The following is a 12,589-nucleotide window of genomic DNA, read 5'->3' on the forward strand; positions in this document are numbered from 1 at the left end:
GAGGATTTGAAAAAAATGACGAAATGACAAAAACGATGGGTTATAGCCCATGTTTTTTGAAATTTTGGAAAAAAAAAGTTAGCCTCGTTTCTCATCATTTTGGACCGTGGGCTATAGCCCATATCGTACGGCATACTATAGCGCGCAGTTTTTCATCATTTGAGGATTTGAAAAAAATGACGAAATGACAAAAACGATGGGTTATAGCCCATGTTTTTTGAAATTTTGAAAAAAAAAGTTAGCCTCGTTTCTCATCATTTTGGAACGTGGGCTATAGCCCATATCGTACGGCATACTATAGCGCGCCGTTTTTCATCATTTTTGAGGATTTGAAAAAATGACGAAATGACAAAAACGATGGGTTATAGCCCATGTTTTTTGAAATTTTGAAAAAAAAAAGTTAGCCTCGTTTCTCATCATTTTGGACCGTGGGCTATAGCCCATATCGTACGGCATACTATAGCGCGCAGTTTTTCATCATTTTTGAGGATTTGAAAAAAATGACGAAATGACAAAAACGATGGGTTATAGCCCATGTTTTTTGAAATTTTGAAAAAAAAAGTTAGCCTCGTTTCTCATCATTTTGGAACGTGGGCTATAGCCCATATCGTACGGCATACTATAGCGCGCCGTTTTTCATCATTTTTGAGGATTTGAAAAAATGACGAAATGACAAAAACGATAGCCCATGTTTTTTGAAATTTTGAAAAAAAGAAGTTAGCCTCGTTTCTCATCATTTTGGACCGTGGGCTATAGCCCATATCATACGGCATACTATAGCGCGCAGTTTTTCATCATTTTTGAGGATTTTAAAAAAATGACGAAATGACAAAAACGATGGGTTATAGCCCATGTTTTTTGAAATTTTGAAAAAAAAAGTTAGCCTCGTTTCTCATCATTTTGGACCGTGGGCTATATCCCATATCATACGGCATACTATAGCGCGCAGTTTTTCATCATTTGAGGATTTTAAAAAAATGACGAAATGACAAAAACGATGGGTTATAGCCCATGTTTTTTGAAATTTTGAAAAAAAAAAGTTAGCCTCGTTTCTCATCATTTTGGACCGTGGGCTATAGCCCATATCGTACGGCATACTATAGCGCGCAGTTTTTCATCATTTTTGAGGATTTGAAAAAAATGACGAAATGACAAAAACGATGGGTTATAGCCCATGTTTTTTGAAATTTTGAAAAAAAAAGTTAGCCTCGTTTCTCATCATTTTGGACCGTGGGCTATAGCCCATATCGTACGGCATACTATAGCCCGCAGTTTTTCATCATTTTTGAGGATTTGAAAAAAATGACGAAATGACAAAAACGATGGGTTATAGCCCATGTTTTTTGAAATTTTGAAAAAAAAAAGTTAGCCTCGTTTCTCATCATTTTGGACCGTGGGCTATAGCCCATATCGTACGGCATACTATAGCGCGCAGTTTTTCATCATTTTTGAGGATTTGAAAAAAATGACGAAATGACAAAAACGATGGGTTATAGCCCATGTTTTTTGAAATTTTGAAAAAAAGAAGTTAGCCTCGTTTCTCATCATTTTGGACCGTGGGCTATAGCCCATATCGTACGGCATACTATAGCGCGCAGTTTTTCATCATTTTTGAGGATTTGAAAAAAATGACGAAATGACAAAAACGATGGGTTATAGCCCATGTTTTTTGAAATTTTGAAAAAAAAAGTTAGCCTCGTTTCTCATCATTTTGGAACGTGGGCTATAGCCCATATCGTACGGCATACTATAGCGCGCAGTTTTTCATCATTTTTGAAGATTTGAAAAAAATGACGAAATGACAAAAACGATGGGTTATAGCCCATGTTTTTTGAAATTTTGAAAAAAAAAAGTTAGCCTCGTTTCTCATCATTTTGGACCGTGGGCTATAGCCCATATCGTACGGCATACTATAGCGCGCAGTTTTTCATCATTTTTGAGGATTTGAAAAAAATGACGAAATGACAAAAACGATGGGTTATAGCCCATGTTTTTTGAAATTTTGAAAAAAAAAGTTAGCCTCGTTTCTCATCATTTTGGACCGTGGGCTATAGCCCATATCGTACGGCATACTATAGCGCGCAGTTTTTCATCATTTTTGAGGATTTGAAAAAAATGACGAAATGACAAAAACGATGGGTTATAGCCCATGTTTTTTGAAATTTTGAAAAAAAGAAGTTAGCCTCGTTTCTCATCATTTTGGACCGTGGGCTATAGCCCATATCGTACGGCATACTATAGCGCACAGTTTTTCATCATTTTTGAGGATTTGAAAAAAATGACGAAATGACAAAAACGATGGGTTATAGCCCATGTTTTTTGAAATTTTGAAAAAAAAAAAGTTAGCCTCGTTTCTCATCATTTTGGACCGTGGGCTATAGCCCATATCGTACGGCATACTATAGCGCGCAGTTTTTCATCATTTTTGAGGATTTGAAAAAAATGACGAAATGACAAAAACGATGGGTTATAGCCCATGTTTTTTGAAATTTTGAAAAAAAAAGTTAGCCTCGTTTCTCATCATTTTGGACCGTGGGCTATAGCCCATATCGTACGGCATACTATAGCACGCAGTTTTTCATCATTTTTGAGGATTTGAAAAAAATGACGAAATGACAAAAACGATGGGTTATAGCCCATGTTTTTTGAAATTTTGAAAAAAAAAGTTAGCCTCGTTTCTCATCATTTTGGAACGGGGGCTATAGCCCATATCGTACGGCATACTGTAGCGCGCAGTTTTTCATCATTTTTGAAGATTTGAAAAAAATGACGAAATGACAAAAACGATGGGTTATAGCCCATGTTTTTTGAAATTTTGAAAAAAAAAGTTAGCCTCGTTTCTCATCATTTTGGACCGTGGGCTATAGCCCATATCGTACGGCATACTATAGCGCGCAGTTTTTCATCATTTTTGAGGATTTGAAAAAAATGACGAAATGACAAAAACGATGGGTTATAGCCCATGTTTTTTGAAATTTTGAAAAAAAAAGTTAGCCTCGTTTCTCATCATTTTGGAACGTGGGCTATAGCCCATATCGTACGGCATACTATAGCGCGCCGTTTTTCATCATTTTTGAGGATTTGAAAAAATGACGAAATGACAAAAACGATAGCCCATGTTTTTTGAAATTTTGAAAAAAAGAAGTTAGCCTCGTTTCTCATCATTTTGGACCGTGGGCTATAGCCCATATCATACGGCATACTATAGCGCGCAGTTTTTCATCATTTTTGAGGATTTTAAAAAAATGACGAAATGACAAAAACGATGGGTTATAGCCCATGTTTTTTGAAATTTTGAAAAAAAAAGTTAGCCTCGTTTCTCATCATTTTGGACCGTGGGCTATATCCCATATCATACGGCATACTATAGCGCGCAGTTTTTCATCATTTGAGGATTTTAAAAAAATGACGAAATGACAAAAACGATGGGTTATAGCCCATGTTTTTTGAAATTTTGAAAAAAAAAAGTTAGCCTCGTTTCTCATCATTTTGGACCGTGGGCTATAGCCCATATCGTACGGCATACTATAGCGCGCAGTTTTTCATCATTTTTGAGGATTTGAAAAAAATGACGAAATGACAAAAACGATGGGTTATAGCCCATGTTTTTTGAAATTTTGAAAAAAAGAAGTTAGCCTCGTTTCTCATCATTTTGGACCGTGGGCTATAGCCCATATCGTACGGCATACTATAGCGCGCAGTTTTTCATCATTTTTGAGGATTTGAAAAAAATGACGAAATGACAAAAACGATGGGTTATAGCCCATGTTTTTTGAAATTTTGAAAAAAAAAGTTAGCCTCGTTTCTCATCATTTTGGAACGTGGGCTATAGCCCATATCGTACGGCATACTATAGCGCGCAGTTTTTCATCATTTTTGAAGATTTGAAAAAAATGACGAAATGACAAAAACGATGGGTTATAGCCCATGTTTTTTGAAATTTTGAAAAAAAAAAGTTAGCCTCGTTTCTCATCATTTTGGACCGTGGGCTATAGCCCATATCGTACGGCATACTATAGCGCGCAGTTTTTCATCATTTTTGAGGATTTGAAAAAAATGACGAAATGACAAAAACGATGGGTTATAGCCCATGTTTTTTGAAATTTTGAAAAAAAAAGTTAGCCTCGTTTCTCATCATTTTGGACCGTGGGCTATAGCCCATATCGTACGGCATACTATAGCGCGCAGTTTTTCATCATTTTTGAGGATTTGAAAAAAATGACGAAATGACAAAAACGATGGGTTATAGCCCATGTTTTTTGAAATTTTGAAAAAAAGAAGTTAGCCTCGTTTCTCATCATTTTGGACCGTGGGCTATAGCCCATATCGTACGGCATACTATAGCGCACAGTTTTTCATCATTTTTGAGGATTTGAAAAAAATGACGAAATGACAAAAACGATGGGTTATAGCCCATGTTTTTTGAAATTTTGAAAAAAAAAAAGTTAGCCTCGTTTCTCATCATTTTGGACCGTGGGCTATAGCCCATATCGTACGGCATACTATAGCGCGCAGTTTTTCATCATTTTTGAGGATTTGAAAAAAATTACGAAATGACAAAAACGATGGGTTATAGCCCATGTTTTTTGAAATTTTGAAAAAAAAAGTTAGCCTCGTTTCTCATCATTTTGGACCGTGGGCTATAGCCCATATCGTACGGCATACTATAGCACGCAGTTTTTCATCATTTTTGAGGATTTGAAAAAAATGACGAAATGACAAAAACGATGGGTTATAGCCCATGTTTTTTGAAATTTTGAAAAAAAAAGTTAGCCTCGTTTCTCATCATTTTGGAACGGGGGCTATAGCCCATATCGTACGGCATACTGTAGCGCGCAGTTTTTCATCATTTTTGAAGATTTGAAAAAAATGACGAAATGACAAAAACGATGGGTTATAGCCCATGTTTTTTGAAATTTTGAAAAAAAAAGTTAGCCTCGTTTCTCATCATTTTGGACCGTGGGCTATAGCCCATATCGTACGGCATACTATAGCACGCAGTTTTTCATCATTTTTGAGGATTTGAAAAAAATGACGAAATGACAAAAACGATGGGTTATATCCCATGTTTTTTGAAATTTTGGAAAAAAAAAGTTAGCCTCGTTTCTCATCATTTTGGACCGTGGGCTATAGCCCATATCGTACGGCATACTATAGCGCGCAGTTTTTCATCATTTTTGAGGATTTGAAAAAAATGACGAAATGACAAAAACGATGGGTTATAGCCCATGTTTTTTGAAATTTTGAAAAAAAAAGTTAGCCTCGTTTCTCATCATTTTGGAACGTGGGCTATAGCCCATATCGTACGGCATACTATAGCGCGCAGTTTTTCATCATTTTTGAAGATTTGAAAAAAATGACGAAATGACAAAAACGATGGGTTATAGCCCATGTTTTTTGAAATTTTGAAAAAAAAAGTTAGCCTCATTTCTCATCATTTTGGACCGTGGGCTATAGCCCATATCGTACGGCATACTATAGCACGCAGTTTTTCATCATTTTTGAGGATTTGAAAAAAATGACGAAATGACAAAAACGATGGGTTATAGCCCATGTTTTTTGAAATTTTGGAAAAAAAAAGTTAGCCTCGTTTCTCATCATTTTGGACCGTGGGCTATAGCCCATATCGTACGGCATACTATAGCGCGCAGTTTTTCATCATTTGAGGATTTGAAAAAAATGACGAAATGACAAAAACGATGGGTTATAGCCCATGTTTTTTGAAATTTTGAAAAAAAGAAGTTAGCCTCGTTTCTCATCATTTTGGACCGTGGGCTATAGCCCATATCGTACGGCATACTATAGCGCGCAGTTTTTCATCATTTTTGAGGATTTGAAAAAAATGACGAAATGACAAAAACGATGGGTTATAGCCCATGTTTTTTGAAATTTTGAAAAAAAAAGTTAGCCTCGTTTCTCATCATTTTGGACCGTGGGCTATAGCCCATATCATACGGCATACTATAGCGCGCAGTTTTTCATCATTTTTGAGGATTTGAAAAAAATGACGAAATGACAAAAATGGGTTATAGCCCATGTTTTTTGAAAAAAAAAGTTAGCCTCGTTTCTCATCATTTTGGACCGTGGGCTATAGCCCATATCGTACGGCATACTATAGCGCGCAGTTTGTCATCATTTTTGAGGATTTGAAAAAAATGACGAAATGACAACGATGGGTTATAGCCCATGTTTTTTGAAATTTTGAAAAAAAAAGTTAGCCTCGTTCTCATCATTTTGGACCGTGGGCTATAGCCCATATCATACGGCATACTATAGCGCGCAGTTTTTCATCATTTTTGAGGATTTGAAAAAAATGACGAAATGACAAAAACGATGGGTTATAGCCCATGTTTTTTGAAATTTTGAAAAAAAAAGGTTAGCCTCGTTTCTCATCATTTTGGGCTATAGCCTATATCGTACGGCATACTATAGCGCGCCATTTTTCATCATCTTTGATGATTTAAAAAAATGAAAAAAAACGATGGGTTATAGCCCATGTTTTTTGAAAAAAAAAGTTATCCTCGTTTCTCATCATTTTGGACCGTGGGCTATAGCCCATATCATACGGCATACTATAGCGCGCAGTTTTTCATCATTTTTGAGGATTTGAAAAAAATGACGAAATGACAAAAATGGGTTATAGCCCATGTTTTTTGAAAAAAAAAGTTAGCCTCGTTTCTCATCATTTTGGACCGTGGGCTATAGCCCATATCGTACGGCATACTATAGCGCGCAGTTTGTCATCATTTTTGAGGATTTGAAAAAAATGACGAAATGACAACGATGGGTTATAGCCCATGTTTTTTGAAATTTTGAAAAAAAAAGTTAGCCTCGTTCTCATCATTTTGGACCGTGGGCTATAGCCCATATCATACGGCATACTATAGCGCGCAGTTTTTCATCATTTTTGAGGATTTGAAAAAAATGACGAAATGACAAAAACGATGGGTTATAGCCCATGTTTTTTGAAATTTTGAAAAAAAAAGGTTAGCCTCGTTTCTCATCATTTTGGGCTATAGCCTATATCGTACGGCATACTATAGCGCGCCATTTTTCATCATCTTTGATGATTTAAAAAAATGAAAAAAAACGATGGGTTATAGCCCATGTTTTTTGAAAAAAAAAGTTATCCTCGTTTCTCATCATTTTGGACCATGGGCTATAGCCTATATTGTACGGCATACAATAGCGCGCCGTTTTTCATCATTTTTGAAAAAAAATGTAATAATGAAAACAAAATTTGTATGTCTACTTCGAAGCTATGCACATTTTATGATAGGCCACTCCCATTGCATCTCCCCCACCCCTTTTAGCCAATTGGTCTGAAAGCACATGACCTTCATGCAACATTTCAGTCTTCTACAGCAAATATTGTAGCTGCTAGAGGGACGTTTAGGAAGATTTGACAAAACCGCTGGCGGCCATTTTGAAAAATGGCTGCCACACCCACCAGAATAAGAATTTGGGATGGCCCAATATCCAGTTTCGTTACCAATATATCTGTCAACTTCTGCCAAATTTGGCGCTTACGTCATAAAATGAACGATAGGTTAGCTATGCCGCCTCACTATGGAACGAAAATCATTCCGAGACCATGGGCTATAGTCCATGATCTTGGAATGATTAGTCTATTTTTTCAAATCCTCCAAAATGAAAAACGGCATACTGAAAAACGAGGATTTGAAAAAAAGTTCCATGGACTTCTAATATGGACCCCCAACCCCCAACTGACTGCCGAGTGTGACCGTGGACTGCCATTTTTGGTGGAAGGAGAAGAGAAAACCAAGAGTACCTTCGGGCTTGTCCCTAAATAGACTTGTAACCCAAATGTAGAGAGTACAAACGCAGTAAAGAACCTGGGGGTTATCATCTCTGAAAAGGCAACAATGAGCAGAAAATGAACCATGTAAATACAACAAATTGAGGGCACCGCAGGGAGTTGAACCCCATTCTGGTAAACCAGTAGTACCACACCAGTGCCTTAGTTTGTTTTGTTGTAATTTACAGGTCCAAAAGCAATCACATTCATAATAATTTGAATCATAATGGACTATAAATGATAGCCATGATTATGGCTTACAATTGAAATCGAGAAGACTAAGGAAAACTCCTCAGACATAAACTAAGAAAATATTTTATTTTTCCGTGCTCATAAAGAGCTGCAAAGTGCTAAAAGTGAAAAGTGCAGCAGAAAACCTTTGGGTCATAGGCCCATCGTCAATGCCTCGCCTACTGACCGGCATGAATTAAGTTTTAGCTGCAAATGGCAGCATAAATAAATCACATCAATACACACCACATAATGTGATGTGAACTGACACGATGAAGCTTCACTCGCACATTATAAAAGACATACATCACATCAATCCACATCACATACCTAACCCTAGCCCTAACCCTAAATTCATCATGTGATGTGGGGATGACGTGATGAAGCCTTACTCACCAATGTGAAATGATACGAGACATAAACACACATCACATACCGGGCCCGTGTTCATATGTGATGTGGGCTTAGATGAAGCTTTATACTCACAAATTGGATCTGATAATATAGCACAAACAATGCTCTTATGACCTAGAGGTTTGCTGCTGGACTTCTCACTTAAAGCACTTGGAGCGCTTTATGAACATGAACAAAACAAAAAGATTCTTGGTCTCCGCCCAAGCAGTTGGCCTTAGGTTTGTGGCCAGTCTTTCTAGCCAGTTGTCCCACATTTCTATTTTAAAATCTACATGTTTTCAAAAGAATTGCCCACATTTAAATATACATTACAATTTATGCCATTTGTGGACGATTGACAAATTATACGAGGTGCAAATTATGCAATGGCAGAAGCATTCTTTGGACCCCAGTATTTGTCAGCAATACTATGAACATGAGAACACAACATACATACAACACTGAGGATGACATTAGAACACAAGAGCAATGAACAGAGTGCATGGCGTGCAACGAGCTATCCGCAATTTGTGAAATAATCACATAAAAATATCACATAAATGCACATCACATACCGGCCTGTGTTCATATCTGATGTGAACTGACGTGATGGCGCTTTACCAGCAAATGACACAACGCAAATGACGTGAAACGATACAGCTCCAATCAAATGATTAGAAACTGTATGAGAGACACGACCCGACACACGCACCACATACACTAGTGAAGAACTAGTGATAGATAGGAAAGAAAGAAATGACTTATGAAAAATAAAGCAAAATGCGATTAAAAACTCTGACCAGAAAAAACAATAACTTTATTAAAGCAAAGAATAGAAGAGAAGATGAAAGGTCGGGGTAGAAACCGTGCATGTTCGATACTAATAGGTTATATTCAATAATGGATGATATTTGCATCGTGAGCTTGTAGATCAGCTATTTGCTACTTTAGTGTGTGACACTGTAGCATGACCAAGTAAGGAAATTCATTTACAAAAGGTTGAACTATGGAGATACAAGGTTTCTGCCCGACATCAAAAGATAATAAACTACGCCCACTTACCTTCAATATCAGCACTAAACAAAACAAACTAACCAACGAAGAAAATCTGCCATAATTTTCTTCCTGTTAGTTTGGACAGATCTACAGCATAGAAGGCTGTAAACAGTGTTAAGCAGGCTACATGCTACCATAATGATACCGGAAATAAGTCGCATGACGCCAAATCACATTTTGTACACACAGTCCACTAGTGAAGAACTAGGGCAATGGGCAAGGAGAAATAAAAAAAATACTTTTTTTTATTAAAAGAGAAAGGAAATAGAAATTCTAATAACTCGACACAGAAAACAGCACAGAAAGACTACAACAGAACATACATAATGTGATGTGACGTGACGCGACAGCTTTACCCGTAAATTATGTTAAACAATACATAAATCACATTGCGGCATGTGATGTAGAGTGGCATTATACACAGATTACGTGAAACGATACACGGTGCGAATGACAACCTATGGTATGGTAGCATGTAGCATGTAGCCCACTTACACAAGCATCAGGAATCAAAAGGTTCATTACTAACCTTCACTGCCAACAGCACCCAGGAGTGGCAACAGCACTGTACCTTCAATACCGACGTCGCCTTGTCAGCTTCACGTTCTGAAATGACAAGAAAAAAATATATCTATTTAGTTGTCGGCCTACAGGATGACATTTTGTAAGTCATAACAGTCACTGAAAAGCTGTGTCACCAATATCTTACTTTATTATTGTCACAAATTGTGATTAAAGCTCCTATAAGCAATAATGTCAATTTTAATGATTTTTATTTCATTCAGCAATGAGTAAAACACACATGATTTAGTCTCTGCGATACATCTAGGGGCCACAATCTGCAGTCAAAGATATTCCTAGAAGCTTTGTCATTGGTCAGAGAAAAAAAAAGAACCCGGTCAAAATGACTGACCAATCAGGAAGTAGACAGGCAAATCGACCAATGACAAAGCTAGGAACATCTTTGAATGCAGATTGTGGCCCCAAGATGTGTCAGAGACAATATTGTTTTACCCATTGCTGGCAGTCTGAATACCAATTTTTTTAAAAGTAATTACATTTGACATATTGCTTATAGCAGCTTTAATGATTCAACCCATTAAACGGCGACTTCACCCCTTTTGCAACCAGAGCTTATTTTAATGATGTTTGGGAGACAAGAAACACTTTCCTGGGTTTTTTATGTGGGTAATCGTCGTTTTTAGATATGTAGTATTTCAAAAGTGTCCATGGGCTCCATGATGTCATGGACAATGGGCTCACTTCCTCCCTAGACTACATGTTGTCTCAGTAAGACAGCCCTCCCCTATGCACAAGGAGCAGTGCACCAAAGCATTATGGGAATTGTAGTCTGGGTAGGAAGTGTCCATGAAATCATGGACACATTGAAATACTAAAAACACATAAAAACCTCAGTAAGGTTTTTCACCCAAACATATGTAAAATCATATGTATGACAATGAATGGTCAACTTGACATGTAATGGTGACACTGCCCTTGTTTCTACTACAGCCACATGTAATCCAGGTACATACCATGGGGGGGCTTCCGTCGCTCAGTTGAAGATTGCCGGTATTAATAGAGCCGCGTAGGTTGTATGGCACAATACGTCCCGAGCACCGTACGCCTCGTAATCTCAGGGAGCGTTCGTTGACACCGTTATACGTTTCAGCTCAGCCGAGTAGACACTCTATTATCAATACCAGCCATCTCCTGATGACCCCATCCAAGGTCACACATGACACCAAGGTCACATGATTAACCTGCAAGACATAAATAAAAACAACATTACTCTTTATCCAGATTTCATACATTGTAAAATTCATATAATATTAAAAGGATATTTCACTTTATCGTCTACTCGGGCTTATATGAACACTGCAGACAGCTTTTAAGTTGCTTGATTCAGTATTTAAATATTCATTTTAGCTTTTTAACTTAAAAACTGTCTGTAGTGTTCACATAAACCCGAGTAGATAATACAATGACAAAAAGTTAGTTTTTTAAAGTGAATTGTCCCTTTAAGATATTGGTAAAAAAAAAATCTAAACTTGAAAATCTACATTATATAACTTGAGTCAAAGTTAAAAGGTTTTGGCATCAAAATGTACTTAAACATTTCAAATGGGACAATCTGCATACTTGGTCATTTTGAACAGAAAAAAACCTTTTGAAAATAGCAGATCTAAAAGCTCACAATGTGTCACATCACATTCACAATGCATTGTGAGCTTGTAGATCAGCCATTTTCACAGACAAGACAATGCTTTTGTTGCGATCAAGGCCCAAGGCCTGGGCTCTGCCTGTGTTTGATTGCCCCCCAAAATCAAACACAAATGTTTGGTCAAAGCATGTGCCTCCCATTGGAAATGCATTGGGGCGGCCATTAAACAGACAAGACAAATGTTCTTTTTGTGTGATCGAGGCCCAAGGCCAAAGAACGAGTCCTATAAAAGGACAAACATTGCTGACATTGTTGTCCATTTAGTGTCACAATAAACAACAGTCTTATAAATACTCTGTTTAAACAATAAACAGTCCTATAAATCATCTTAATGTCTAAACAACAACAGTGCTCAAGGATAAAACCGTGTTTCTCAAACAAACGCTTCTTACCTTGGAACAAACAGCTCTGCTCATCACAGACAGCATGAAGTGGATCCCAAACCAAACAGCATGCTGGGAAAAAACATGGCCGCTCCTATTTAAATCCAAAGCCCCGCCCACTGGATCCGGTCACCTGTTCAACTAGTCCGTCCGTCATTGGTCCGTTAGTCAGAGTGATTTGTGTTTGGGATCATCCACTGTTGATGTAACTGCTGTGTGCACCACACACACACACACACACACACACGCACTCATGCACTCACGCACGCACGCACGTGCATTATTTCACCCTTTGGTTGGTTATAAAGGCTTATATTAATAAACACAAGGACGTGTGTGTCTGTGGCTGTCTGTATCAGCCTTTATAGGTTTGTTTATTCCGCCATCCTTTTATTTTCGTTCGAGTAATAGTACAACTCTAATAGTAGGCTATTACTTATAATAATCTAATTAAAGATAACTTCATTCAGATTTATTTATTTT

Source organism: Protomyctophum bolini (genome assembly GCF_963924005.1).
Source record: "Protomyctophum bolini genome assembly, chromosome: 3".
NCBI classification, from domain to species: domain Eukaryota; kingdom Metazoa; phylum Chordata; class Actinopteri; order Myctophiformes; family Myctophidae; genus Protomyctophum; species Protomyctophum bolini.